The sequence below is a fragment of the Gopherus evgoodei genome, chromosome 9 (genome assembly GCF_007399415.2).
Source record: "Gopherus evgoodei ecotype Sinaloan lineage chromosome 9, rGopEvg1_v1.p, whole genome shotgun sequence".
In the NCBI taxonomy this organism is placed as follows: domain Eukaryota; kingdom Metazoa; phylum Chordata; order Testudines; family Testudinidae; genus Gopherus; species Gopherus evgoodei.
This window is the reverse complement of record NC_044330.1, coordinates 38,121,366-38,134,915: the sequence shown is the minus strand read 5'-3', so window position 1 is coordinate 38,134,915 and position 13,550 is coordinate 38,121,366.

The window sequence follows — 13,550 nt, the reverse complement described above, 5'->3', positions numbered from 1 at the left end:
TCATTACTCAGGATAAGTCTATGCTGCAAAACAACAACAAAATACCAAACCAAAACAAAAAAATATAGCAGGAGTCTTGGATCCAGTGCTGGCTCCAGCTTTTTTGCCACCCCAAGTGGCAAAACCAAAAAAAAAAAAAAAAAGCAATGATCGGCGGCACTCCGGCGGCAGGTCTACTGCGCATCTTCATTCTTTGGCCGCGGGTCCTTCCCTCCAAGAAGGAGTGAGGGACCCGCCACCAAATTGTTGTCAAAGACCCGGACGTGCATCCCCTTTCCACTGGCAGCCCCAAAAACCTGCTTCCTTTGCTGGTGCCTGGAGCTGTCCCTGCTTGGATCTCCAGGTCAATTGTTTCTGCTCGGGCTGAAGCCTGGGCTCTGAGACCCTCTCCACTTCCATGCTTCAGAGCCTGATCTCCAGCCCAAGTGGGAACATTGACACTGCTATTTTTAGCCCTGGAGTATGAGCCCAATCAGCTGATCTGGGCTCTGAGACTCTCTGCCGTAGGTTGTGGGGTGGTTTCAGTGTAGACATACCCTCAGAAGCCCTTGAAATGTATTATTGCTGTATTATAGGCTGTAATACTTCCTATTGACACAGTCAACTTCTTCCCACTCTGCCTTTTGTGACATATGCAGGTCAGGGAAAAGGGTCACCCTGGCAACAAATGGAAAGAATCCATGATACAGAGAACCTCGCTAAGTCACTGATGGCTTATAAAACTCTTGTGTTTGTCTAGCCATAGCTCCAGTCAGGTTGCTGTGGTGATGGCGCAGTGAAATGCAGAAACACATTTTCAGAAAACATCACCATGCTCATATTTTACAGAGGTGTCATATCCTATAGCTTGTTCCAAATTCTGCTTTCACTCATGCCCAGGTGATTCTCTTGCCTTCACTAAGGGCCAGACTGTAAAGTGTATATATGGAGGGAGGGAGAGAGAATGGAGGGGAGGAGAGGGAGAGGGCAGAGCTGAATATCCCCCGTGGAAATCCAGGAGGTACAACTTCTCCTGTAGCTCACCATCCCTTTGCGTGGTGCAGCTTAATCTTTCCATGGTGCCTGAGGAGCACTGGGAGACAAGAAACACGGCATCACCACATCCCAGCCCCCTTTTGGCATGCTGTATATCCCCCACACGCTGCATAGGTTCTGCTGCATAGGTTCCTGGTCATTTCACAGGTGGCATAAGGTGGGGATAGCTCCATGTGCCTACTCTAAGTCCAGGCACCATCTGGCTCTAATTACACCTCTCAGGCATTCATGTTGGTCCAACTTTAGAGATGCAAAACAGTCATTGGCTGCTTGTGCGCTCTAATTTATGCTGAAATGTCAGATAAAATAGGAAACGATAATACAAAAATAAGAGAGCAGGTGTCTCCCAGCTGTAGTAAGGACAAGACGTCTGTCAGGAAGCTGTTAAGGATGTTAACAGCGTGGCACATTTTGACAAAGCTTGCAATAAATTCTAAATGCTGCCTTTAATTAATTTGCATTGACTGATTCCTGCCTGACAGATCTGACTTGCTTTGGTGCTGGCTTAGGTGGAATTCAAGGTGTTGTATAGAGAGGAGTGTCTCTTAATAAAAAAGAATGAAGCCATTTCAGAAAAGGCTGTTGACATAAAAAGGCAAATCACACTGTGAATTAAATTTACATCAGAAATGCTTGCTTCAGGGGAAACTCTTTCTTGGATTGGCATAAAACATATTCTGGGTCTGATTCTGCTCTCACACAAGTGAAAAAATAGTATAACTGGTGACTTCCCTGGAGTCACCCTGGTATGAATCAGACCCTTTGTTTAGTATTTACAGTGTAAAGTATATTGATAGGGAATGGACAGCTATTTTCAAATGCTTGCAAGTTGTGCCATCTGCAGTCATGTGACACTGAATATTACCGAATTTCTGACTTGACTTAGTATTAGCTATGATGTAACTTGATGTCTTGCTCAAGTAGGAGTTTTTTTACCTGCTCAAGACTGCAAGATTTGTCCTTTAATGGAATACAGTTCACTCAGACTTTCAGGTAGAGCAGGACAACTTTTGTTTTGTGAGCCATCTAGCCAGGCTATCTAGAAACAGTTCACAGTGCCTAGGCCCTCTCAGAGGTCCAGAGAGGCCCAGAACACTTCCAGCTTTTGAGGCCCCTAGCCATAATAAAAATAAAAAATGATGACACATGAAAAAAAATAAGGCACCAAAAAAAGAGAGACATAATTAGAATATTTTTTATTTAACAAATGCTTTCCTGGTCCAATAGGGATGTGCATAAAAACAAGTTTTTGGCATTTGATAAGTTTTGCAACTTAACAAGTGTCTAAATTTGAGGCCCTCTTTGAGCTTGAGGCCCAGGCCAAATGGCCCTCCTGCCCCCTCCCCCCCTCGATTGGCCCTTTCACTGCCTCCTGTGACATTTCCAGGATGGGCCAATACCTCTATGGTATTTTTATGAAATGGAAATCTTTTCCAGGGCCACCCAGAGTTGGGGGGTAAGTGGGGCAATTTGCCCCGGGCCCCGCAGAGTGCCCCACGAGAGTTTTTCAGGGACCCTGGAGCCAGGTCCTTCACTTGCTCTGGGGGCCCTGGAAAAATCTTGTGGGGCCTGGGCCTCCGGAGCTTCTTCCACTCCAGGTCTTCAGCGGCAATTTGGCGGTGAGGGTCCCCCACCATCAAAAACCCCAGGCCCCCTGAATCCTCTGGGCGGCCCTGATCTTTTCACCTAAAATGTATTTGGAACTCTTACCCTACTAATGACCTACTGTGAATAGGAAATACCATTTAACTCCTATTTTCCTGCAGTAAAGTGGCAAGTGTTAGAAGTGCTGAAAGATTACCAAGTGTGGTAGGCATTTGACAGGAAACAAAAATGAATGGGCCCTTTCCCACTATCCTGTTCTGTACCTTGTAAAATACTCAGCTCACACATCCATTCAAAGCAGATTTCAAATAGAAAATCTGTTTGTTACAGGTAAACTTCAGCAGTTGCAGAGGTTTGCTCTGGATAAATAGTCCAAAGTTCTGAGGCTGAGTCACAGGTGTCTTGTCTAGAACTGTGCCAGCAATCTCACAAAAGCAGGATTGTTTGTGAACTATCTGGTACCTCCTGTTCCATGCAGCTTGGAAATACCACAAGAATATCAGTTTCATGGTAGTTCAGATCTCTGGAGTTCCCCCTTCTGGTCACTGCCAATACAAGGAAGTGCAAAGGAAAAAGTCTAAACATTATTATTATTCTGTTACTAAAAGGCATTTTCTTATCAAAACTGATTAGTGAATGCTAGAAATTGCTAGTCATCCACAATACCAATTTTAAAAATATTTTAAAAAGACATTAAGCAACAGTAATCTATGTAATGAGCCTAATTAGTTCAGCATACCATTGTTCTAACCTACTGACGGAGTTAAAAGTTAATGATGGATGCTCAAAAGGTATGGATTTTAGAGTCAAAAAACCCACTTCCAACTTGGTGTTTATCCTCTATAAAGATCAAACCTACTTTTCAGGATGACTTTGATTTCAAATAAAAAAAAAGTGCTGTAAATCTGTCAGAGCCCTTTTAAATGGATTCATAGCACTGTAGCCTGGCAGGGGAAATCTTGATCTTTTAAAGGTACAGCAGACAAGAAAGCACATTTATAACATTTCTCCTACCTGCATATAGTGTCATACACCACACTGTTAATCTGAAACCTATCCAAACTGTATGAACTTCTTGGGATTGCCAAGATCTCGTGGGGACAGACTTTTGATGCTGTTTCTAGTACTTACTGCTTCTAGTTGGGCTGAAAATCATTCAAATTCAGCCTTTCTTTGCATGTTTCTTTAAAAACTTGAACATCTGCCCGATGTAATGCAACAAACCAAACTGGGTAAGGCATATATTTCAGATAAAAGGGTAATGAGTGAAGAGCAGGCTTCCTTGGCTTTTCAAAAAGCTTTTGAAAAGGAAGTTGCTAAATGATTACCCAAATACCTAAATCAGACAAATCTAGATCCAGGATTTCATGCAACATGAAGTTGGTTTGGTCCACTGTAACTTTAGCAAAGCTAAATCAACCTAACCTCTGGCCCCCTGGAATAAACAAACCAAAATAATAGAAACGGACACCCAAAAATATAGCTCATGAGCTACCTTTCATGACTCAGACCCATCTTTGTAGGAATCAGAGTACTGCAGTGGGGAAGGGGTGTGTGCTTCTCATGTCATTTTCACAGCACTTCCCTAGGAGATTGATTTAGTAAAGGCTGTACGGCTTGTTCTCTCTGTGAAATTCTGTGGTAAAGCACCACGTCACAACCAAAGAAATGGCAATGAGTGCCTGTGGGAAAAAAACATCCAAAATATCACCCACATAACAGTGGCACTGCTGACCTGCTTTGGCAGATACATAGATTGAGTGGGATGAATCTGTCTCTGCAAACCACAGCTTTTTAAATCATGTTCACTCACATGGAATCAGAGGATGAACAATAACATTAACTTTGCAAAAGTCAAAACAAAATGCACCTACTCCATTTAGACACATTCACATAGCTAGAGAGTAAAATAATCTAAGATCCACGAGGCTCTTGAATCCCCTATTGTCATGTCCTTTGCTGAATAGAATTGCCACTCATACCCATGGGAGGCCTGCACAAATTAAAAGAGCAAAATACCAGTCACCATTCTCTGTGAAGATGTGAGAGGACAATTTTGCCTACGGGGTGACTTGATGACAAGTTCAACAATAATTTTAAGGAAGGTTTTTATGATTCCACCGGAGTTGGTCAGCCGTGAGCTGTCACTTAGGGTTCACTTCACTAGAACTATTGAAATACTTAACTGGATAAGTAAACAGGAAAATATCCCTTGCATGAGGGGCTATGATAGCAGAAGCTTAATAATGAAAACATTTATTTTTAATAACTTTTCCTCCACAGAAAATCAATGGGGAGATATTTTCCAAATGAAGAATGAAATTGTACTAGCAGGCAATATAACTTCCCCTACGTAAAACCCCAAAGGCCCAGAAATAGCCCTCAAATATCCTTTTAAGAACATATTAATCACTTTTTAAAAAAAATATTATTTGCTTGGTTTTCAGACAGTTGAAAGGAAGGATTTCCCCAACCTGTTAAATAACGGACCTTTTTACACGTTTGTATGTCCTCTACCTAGGATAAAAGAGACATACTGAGAAACAAAGTTAAGGACAAGTCACCTCTGTTTCGAGCTCCCAAATATCTACTGTGCTTTCAAGCTGAGCCATGTAACGGGTGGAACTCTGCTTCTAATTTCTTTTGAGCTCTTATTTATTTTCTGTTTGTCAAGTAAAAAACCCAACCAAATAAACCGTCATCCAATTTATAAACAGGATGCAGATGTATAAGCTAGAATGACTGAAACCCAAAAGGGTACTGGTCTGGCTAGATTTTTAAAAAGGGGCTAGTGGTTTTTGGCTGCCCCAATCTTAGCTCCAATATGAAACAACTGAAAAGGGCCTGTTTTTCAGGGGTTGGGTGCTCATCGCTCTCAGTAAATCTGTTCTCTTTAAAGGGGCTCAAGTTAGATACCCCAAAATCACTGATCACTTTTGAATGCCTAACTCACCTCTCATGTACATCAGTGTCAATCAGGAATAACCCCACTGAACACCAGTGTAGAACTAATATAAATGAGAGGAAGGAATTCAATGCACTGTCATTCGTCAGTTGAAGAAGGTCAGGTGTACTTAAATTACTCAAATTAAAGGAAAAGATTTCCCAAGGGGCCCACTGATATTACTGTTGGAATCACTGGTGTTGAGAATATATGACCTGTCAGGACATGACCTGAATGCACATTTCCTTTACTACCAGATCAGCCACACCATTACCGGTTCATTCACCTGCACATCCACCAATGTAATATATGCCATCATATGCCAGCAATGCCCCTCAGCTATGTACATTGGCCAAACTGGACAGTCTCTACAGAAAAGAATAAATGGACACAAATCAGATATTAGGAATAGCAATTGTGATACAGCATGTCCAGAGGGCAACAGGAGAGTGTTAGCAGGGAGCCTTATTCCCTGCAAGGGGAGGAAAGTTTGCTATAGATTAACTAGAGCACCTGAAGCCAATTAGAGCACCTGAAGCCAATTAGAGCACCAGCAGTCAGTCATGTGATAAAAAACCCCTGCTTCGGTCAAACAGTGTGGGAGTTGGAGCAGGAAGGTTTGGTTGGAGCAGAAAGCAGTTTGAAGGAGTTGGAGTAGAGAACAGTTTTGAAGAGAGACCAAAAGGAAAGTTTGGAGGAGTGCTGTGGTGGGCTGAGAAATCCGAAAAAAACCCTGGGTAAGGGGCACATGGCTTATGTAGAAGGAGGGCAAGAAGCCCCTTCACAAGCTGAAGGGCAGAAGAGGGAAGTAGCCCAGGGGAAGGAATTGCTAGTTCAAGTGGTTCACCACAAACCTCAGGGCCCCTGGGTTGGGACCTGGAGAAGAGGGTGGGCCCAGGTCCCTCTCTCTCCACTCCCCTCCTCAAGGACACTAGTGGAGTAATTAAAATACTGATTCAGAGGCAAGCAATGGTGCCCTGAACCTTCCCCAAAGAAGAGAAAGCGTGAGACCTAGCATAACAGTACTGGCAATTTGCCACATGATATACAAAAACCTGTAGGAGAACACTTCAACCTCCCTGGCCACACAATAGCAGATCTTAAGGTGGCCATCCTGCAGCAAAAAAACTTCAGGACCAGATTTCAAAGAGAAACTGCTGAGCTTCAGTTCATCTGCAAATTTGACACCATCAGCTCAAGATTAAACAAAGACTGTGAATGGCTTGTCAACTACAGAACCAGTTTCTCCTCCCTTGGTTTTCACACCTCAGCTGATAGAAGAGGGCCTTATCCTCCCTGATTGAACTAACTTTGTTATCTCTAGCCTGCTTCTTGCTTGCATATATATACCTGCCCCTGGAACTTCCCACTACATGCATCTGACGAAGTGGGTATTCACCCACGAAAGCTCATGCTCCAAAATGTCTGTTAGTCTATAAGGTGCCACAGGACTCTTTACTGCTTTTATAGGAACAGTGGCTATTTATATGCAATGTGGTCTAATGGAGAGTGCTCTGGATTAGGGCTTGAGACCTGGATTCCACTCCTAGCTTTGCCACTACCATCCTGGGTGACCTTGGGCAAGTCACTTTCCCTCTCTTTGCTTCAGTTCCCCATGTAATGAGGAAAATTACATTTACTTTTCTTGCAAAGCACTTTGAGATCTACTGATAAAATGTGCCATATTTATATCTGTTATTAAAGTAAAGGTTTATGCCACCTGACCCAGCCCACAGCCTATACTAACATAACTCAAACTTTCCTTAGAGGAGTAATGATATCAAGGCACAATTGTCCTGTGCACAACTGCAAACTGTACTTTCATTTTGCTGTGCTTTTCTTACCTATATATCCCTTGCTTTCCTCCCCAACCTAACAACTACTAAAAATCCATGTAAATGATGTACTCGCTGTTTATGAAGAACCACAGGGTTGTAATCTAGATAGCAGTAAATAGCAAAAGGGAGCCAAGAGGTAACATTAGTGCTGGAGGTGGAGAATAACAGGGAAATGAGCTTGTGATACAATATGACAGCAAAATGTAATGAAAACATGAAATCTGAACATTTATTATAATTGTTAAATTTTATTATGTCACCCTACCCAGTTCTTGCCCCCATGTTATGCAAATATTTGTGGATAGAGAATGTTTCCTGTTAAAATGTGCTAGATTTTTGAAAAGTAAGTATTTCCGTGGGGGTTAGCTCTAAACTTGAGAAGTTGATGGGTTCTGTTTTTCTTAGCATATGGGAGGAGGGGGAAAGATTGCTACTTGTAAAAGCTTTGGAGGCTGAGATATTACAAAGCTGTATAAGTAGCCACCAATGACTGTGGACAGAAGATGACTTTATGGTTATTTCTAGATGCTAGAAGAGCAAGCAGAAATTTTCTGAAAGCATATACAATATTTTTTTCTAAGCAGAAGCTACTAAATGGAATCAAAATCATGGTTTTCATGATATGCGGAGCCGATTGCAGAACGGGTTCTTAAATGGACTGCTATATAACCAAAGTATGTTGGGGAATATTTTTTAAAAGTCTGCACTTGCAACGTCCCAGAGATTCTGGGACAGATTTTGATTTCAATTCTACTGGTGTAGATCTGGAGAACCTGCTGAAATGGTGACTTACACAAGAGTAACTGAGATCAGTTGAGTCTTTTATTCTCATACCTCTTCTGCACAACAATTCCTCCTTTCTAGAGTTCTCTTCTTTTTTCCTTCAAGGCCCCTGTTACGTTTACAGTACAAACACAGAAAAATTAGATAAAAATATGAATAATCTTGCTGACAGGTTGCAACCTAACACCACTTATTATTCAGAATTCGGAATGATAACACACAAGAATCCAAATGCGGGGCGAGAGAGAGAGAGAGAGAGAGAGAGAGAGAGAGAGAGAGAGAGAGAGAGACTGCTCCCTAAAGCAGAGAGGCACACACCTGCTTTGAAATGGTTTTTTCCTTATTGACTCTGGCCCCCACTCGTCACTACAGAGCCTCCTAGCATGAAAACAGGACCTTGAGCCTTCCCCGGGGCCGCCATCCCACTCTTAAAGTGTCAGCTTGCAATTCCAGCACAGTCTCATGGTCTCAGTATCTTATTCATCTCCCGGGGCTCTTCATCTAACAGCTGGAGTGGCACGGTCCTCCTTTGTCTAGTCCCAGACCTGTTTCCCTTCTCTTTAATGCCTGGCTCACTTCATGTCAGTTTGCTACCGACTCTACTGCCATGTCTCCCTTTGCTTTGTTTTTCAAATCAGTTCCTCTCTCATAAGGCTACATCTGCTGTTGTCACACTCCTTCAGTGGCTGTCAGGCCCCTCACTCTGTCTCCAAGCTTCTTGTTCCTTTCTCTCCTTCATGCTCCTTCGGCCTTTCTTTTATAGAATCATAGATGTGTAGGGCTGGATGGGACCTCGAGAAGTCATCTAGTCAATCCTCCCACACCCAGGAGGCATTAAGTATTCCTAGATCATCCCTGGTAGATGTTTGGCTAATCTGATCTTAAAAACAATCAGTAATGCGGATTCTACTACCTACCTAGGTAACCTGTTCCTTTCAAGTTAGAAAGATTTTCCTAATATCTAACCAAATCTCCCTTGCTGAAGAATAAGCTTATTACATCTTGTCTGACCTTTGATGGACATGGGGAGCAACTGATCACCATCCTCTTTAAACAACCTTTTACACTTTTAAGACTGTTATCATGCCACTCTCTGCACCTTTTTTCTCAAAATTAAACATGTGCAATTTTTTTAACTTGTCCTCATAGTTCATGGTTTCTAAACCTTTTACCCCTCAGGACTCACCAGAGCCAAATACACTGGAAGAATTATCTCCCATGTCTTATACACAACACTCTTGGTAATACATTACAAAATGACACTTGCCTCTTTTCACAATTGCATTACACAGGGTGACCAGTGGTCCAGTTTTCAACTGGAACAACTGGATCCAGTCAGCACTGCTGCAACCCCATGGTTGGCGGGGCTATGCTGCAGGGCTGGCAGGCTCCCTGCTAGCTGCTGCGTGGCTCCCGGGAAGCAGTGAGCATGTCCGGCTCCTAGGCTTAGGGGTGCCCAGAGGGATCTGCATGCTGCCCCGCTCACAGGCACAGCTCCCTTTGGCCAAGTCAGGGCAGGGAACGAACTAGCATGCCTAGCAGGCAGTTGTTGAGTGGCTGTGGCACATGTCTCTTCCACCTCTGCCAACCCTGTTCTCCTCTTTGCATTCCTCCTGTGGCTGGGCTCAAGCTGCGGTGAACCACCCTCTGTTGCCCCATCACCGGCACCCAGGAGTTCGAGGTATGTATCCCCGTCTCCAAGTGCTGGGAATGAGGCTGCACCTCCATCCCCCGCACTGCTGGGTGTCTCTGTGTAGGGAAGTGCATACATGCATTGTATGTGTGTAAGAAACTGTGCGTCTTTATGTAGGGAGGTACATATATTGCCACATGTGTGTATACCTGTCTGAATAAAATGTGCAGCCTAACTCCTTGACTTTTACTCCTTTTGCTGGCTTGTGCACAAAAAAATTGATGACACAAAATGTGTGTATCCATTTTAAACATAAAAGAGAAGGGAACTCTAAAAGAAATGTATTATTTCTTAACAAGTGAATGTTGTTGACTAGTAATTGCAGAAGAGCCAATGTACCATACATTTCTCCCCACTTTTGTCTAGCTACAGTATAAACTCTTTGTTGCAGACACTCTTTTTATGTGTATGTCCAGCACCTACCACCCTGGAGCCTTGATCTTAGATGAGATCTCTAGGCACTAAACAACAATTTTAATAATAATTAATGTGGAAGTATATGTGTTAGTGCATGCTAGACGTGTACACATGAATACACGTGTGTATCTGCATGTAGGTGTGGGAGTCAGTTTCTACAGATTTACGTATATAGGTATATGGCCAGGTGTGCATTTCTGAGGTTGTGCTCTATAGATTTTGTGTTTGGGCTTCGGGAGTGAGCCTTTAATGATCCCATAGTAGCTGTGATAATGTATAGTCCTAATTCCACACAAAAAATTACAATAACTTTAGTGAACAAAACCTATGGAGCTGGTTATGGAAAATGGGAAGGGGGGGGAAACTTTTGTGAAATTTGGTTTTTTAAAAAATTACCCTTTTTGACTATTTTGCCACCAGCTCTAGTGTTCTGTAACAAATAAAACCTGAAAATAGCATAATACATCTGTCAAAACAATAAATATGCCTGTTTTGGCCTTGCAGTGAAAAGGAGCACGTGAACGAGGGTGGGGGAGAGCAAGTGATGGAGGGGGAGAATAGAAGGAGGGGGGCAGAATGGAGGGGGGGCGGGGCCTCAGGAAGGAGCAGACAGTGGGTAGGTCAGTGGGTGGGGCAAGGGTGTTCGGTTTTCTGGAATTAGAAAGTTGGCAACCCTAGCATTACATTGTTGGCTTCTCTTCATTTTGTGATCCACTATAACCCCCGGATCCTTTTCTGCAGTACGGCTAACTAGCCAGTTATACCCCACTTCGTACATTCAGATTTCTTTTTTCCTTCCAAAGTGTAATACTTCTCTCTCTCAAATTTAATTTTCTTGATTTCAGACCAATTCAATTTATCCAGGTCATTTGAATTCTAATCCTATTTTTCAAAATGCTACCAACTCCTGCCATCTTAGTGTCATGTGCAAATTTTATAAGTGGACTACTCCATCAGCCAAGTTATTAATGAAAATACAGTTCTCAGGACAGAACTGCTTCTCACAGCTAATCATTCTCTCTCTTCTACCTGATGCATCCTGTCTGCTCTCAACAACCTGTATCATATTACTGTACTACTCACCATAATGACTGCGGTGCTAATCTTCCAGGAGCAATTTTCTAATGTAATATATATAGCAAAGTTATTTCAAGCAGTACAATATTTACTAGGTTCTATACAACAAAAATTCACTATAGCCAGGGAGACTTCACAGTCTTCATCAATTTGGTACTTTAGGGCATAATCCTAATTCAAGAAGCAAAATCATGTCACTTATCACTTCTTCCACCCAAGAAATATCAGGAGACATGAGCTTTTGGAGACTGCACAGTTAGTGCTTCCCTCCCCTGCATATTGAGGTATGAGCTGGTGTGTCAGCACAGGCATTGACCCATTGCCTGCAACCCAGTGCCCGCTCCTGTAACCCACCCCTGACTCTGAACCTGCTCTTCATGCTTCCAGGAATTTTACCTCAGCAGAGCAAAAATTCATTATCCACAAGTAGTTGCAGGCTCTCTGCATATTGCCCCTTGCAGTTCCACTGTTGTTCAGGGCCTATGCATGCAAGGAGAGCCGGGGTTGGGCCTATATGAGAAATGCCATGGATGCTGTGCTCAGGGAACCTCATCTGGGAAAGAATATCAGGGGCTGATAATCCTTCTGACATGGGGAACATATAGCTCTGCTGATAAGGGTCTGCTATTGCATAGTTCCTAGCTTTGGCCCGCTACTGTACAATTCCAGCATTTTCAGCTACAACGTTTTAATCCTTATCCATGAGCGTCAAGACCGAGGTTTGACCTCAAACAAAGTCCTCAAGCTACAAATGGAATTCCCATTGGCATAATTGGCTGTGTGTGTATGTAATTGCTCAAAAGAAATTCTTCTTTTAGTTTCAAAAATATATAGCATTATGGCTGAAAATGGATAGTTAAATATTACCCTGTAAGAAGTAGAGAGACTTAGAGAAGGTAATATTTTTCCTTTGTGTGCACTGCGTCTGCCAGCACCTCAGCACTTACACCTCTTTCTTACATTTTCTAAAATGTGTAGCTCTAACCTAGTATCTTTGGGCTGTCCAAACTCCCCTGACCTTTACCCCAACTCATCTCTTGTTTAAAACTGTTAAACTTATTCTGGGAAATGCAGAGCAATTGAAAGCTTTCAGCCTCAATATTCTAGATGGAGCAAGCAAATCGCAAATCTTATTAAATCCTCCCTTGAAAAACACCAAGCACATACCTAGTTCTGGGAATAAAACAGAAATGAAGGCAATCAATCATATTCAAGTCAGTTAAACAGCCCTCAGATATAAATTTCGCTGTGGTCTCATCTGGATCATGCTAGTGTGCAAATTTGCCTGTTTTATTATATCCAATATATTATCCTGTGTTATTAGAAGAACATTGGAAGTATTAGAGAAGATGTTGGGGGTGGTGATCTTTATGGGTGGGTTAGTTTGGATCTGATTATTAATGAATGATCATATGGGTGATTGAGTATGGCTGGATTGCTGTTAGTCTAACCTGGGAGTGTGGGGGAGTGTTTCATTTTTGTGCATAGCAATCACTCTAGATATTGTATCTTTGAGCCACCTCTCTGGCACAGTAAATTCCAAAATCACATAGATTTACCTGTTCTAATTAGGCCCTGTTCCTGCAAATTGTAAGTGCGTATAATTTATCTGGTAGAGGATATTTTCTGGAGGGGATCAGGGACAATTCAACGTGCTTGGGGGAGGGAGCGTGCTGGATGGAAAAAGACAGAGGTGACTGACTACCTGAGCAAACGGACAGTCAAATGCAGCAGGCACCCTGGAAGGAAGAAGGGAAGCATGGTGATTTGCCAGGTCCACAGGTGTCATTGAGAGGCTAAGTGATTAGCTGATGTAACAGGTAACCAAACTCTTAAGAGGTAAGAGTTGAAGGGAGAAATCTATTTTGCTCTGCATCCACAGCTCAGAAGTTCTTCCCCCAGAGATGCAAGTATTCGGGATGCTGTGTGAAGAATTGCTGTAGGTGTATTAATTACTAGCAATAACTGAAACTGAATTTGCACACATTCAACCGATAAGCACCCCAATGTGGATATTTATCTAACTCTATCTCGTGCCTATTAAGCTCTTGAATAGATGAGGATGTCTTTGCATAAGGAGGTATCTTATCCTAAAAATGTATCTATTTATAGCCAGGAATTTCTGGCTTTGAGTGCTTTGGAACATTAAGTCAACCTT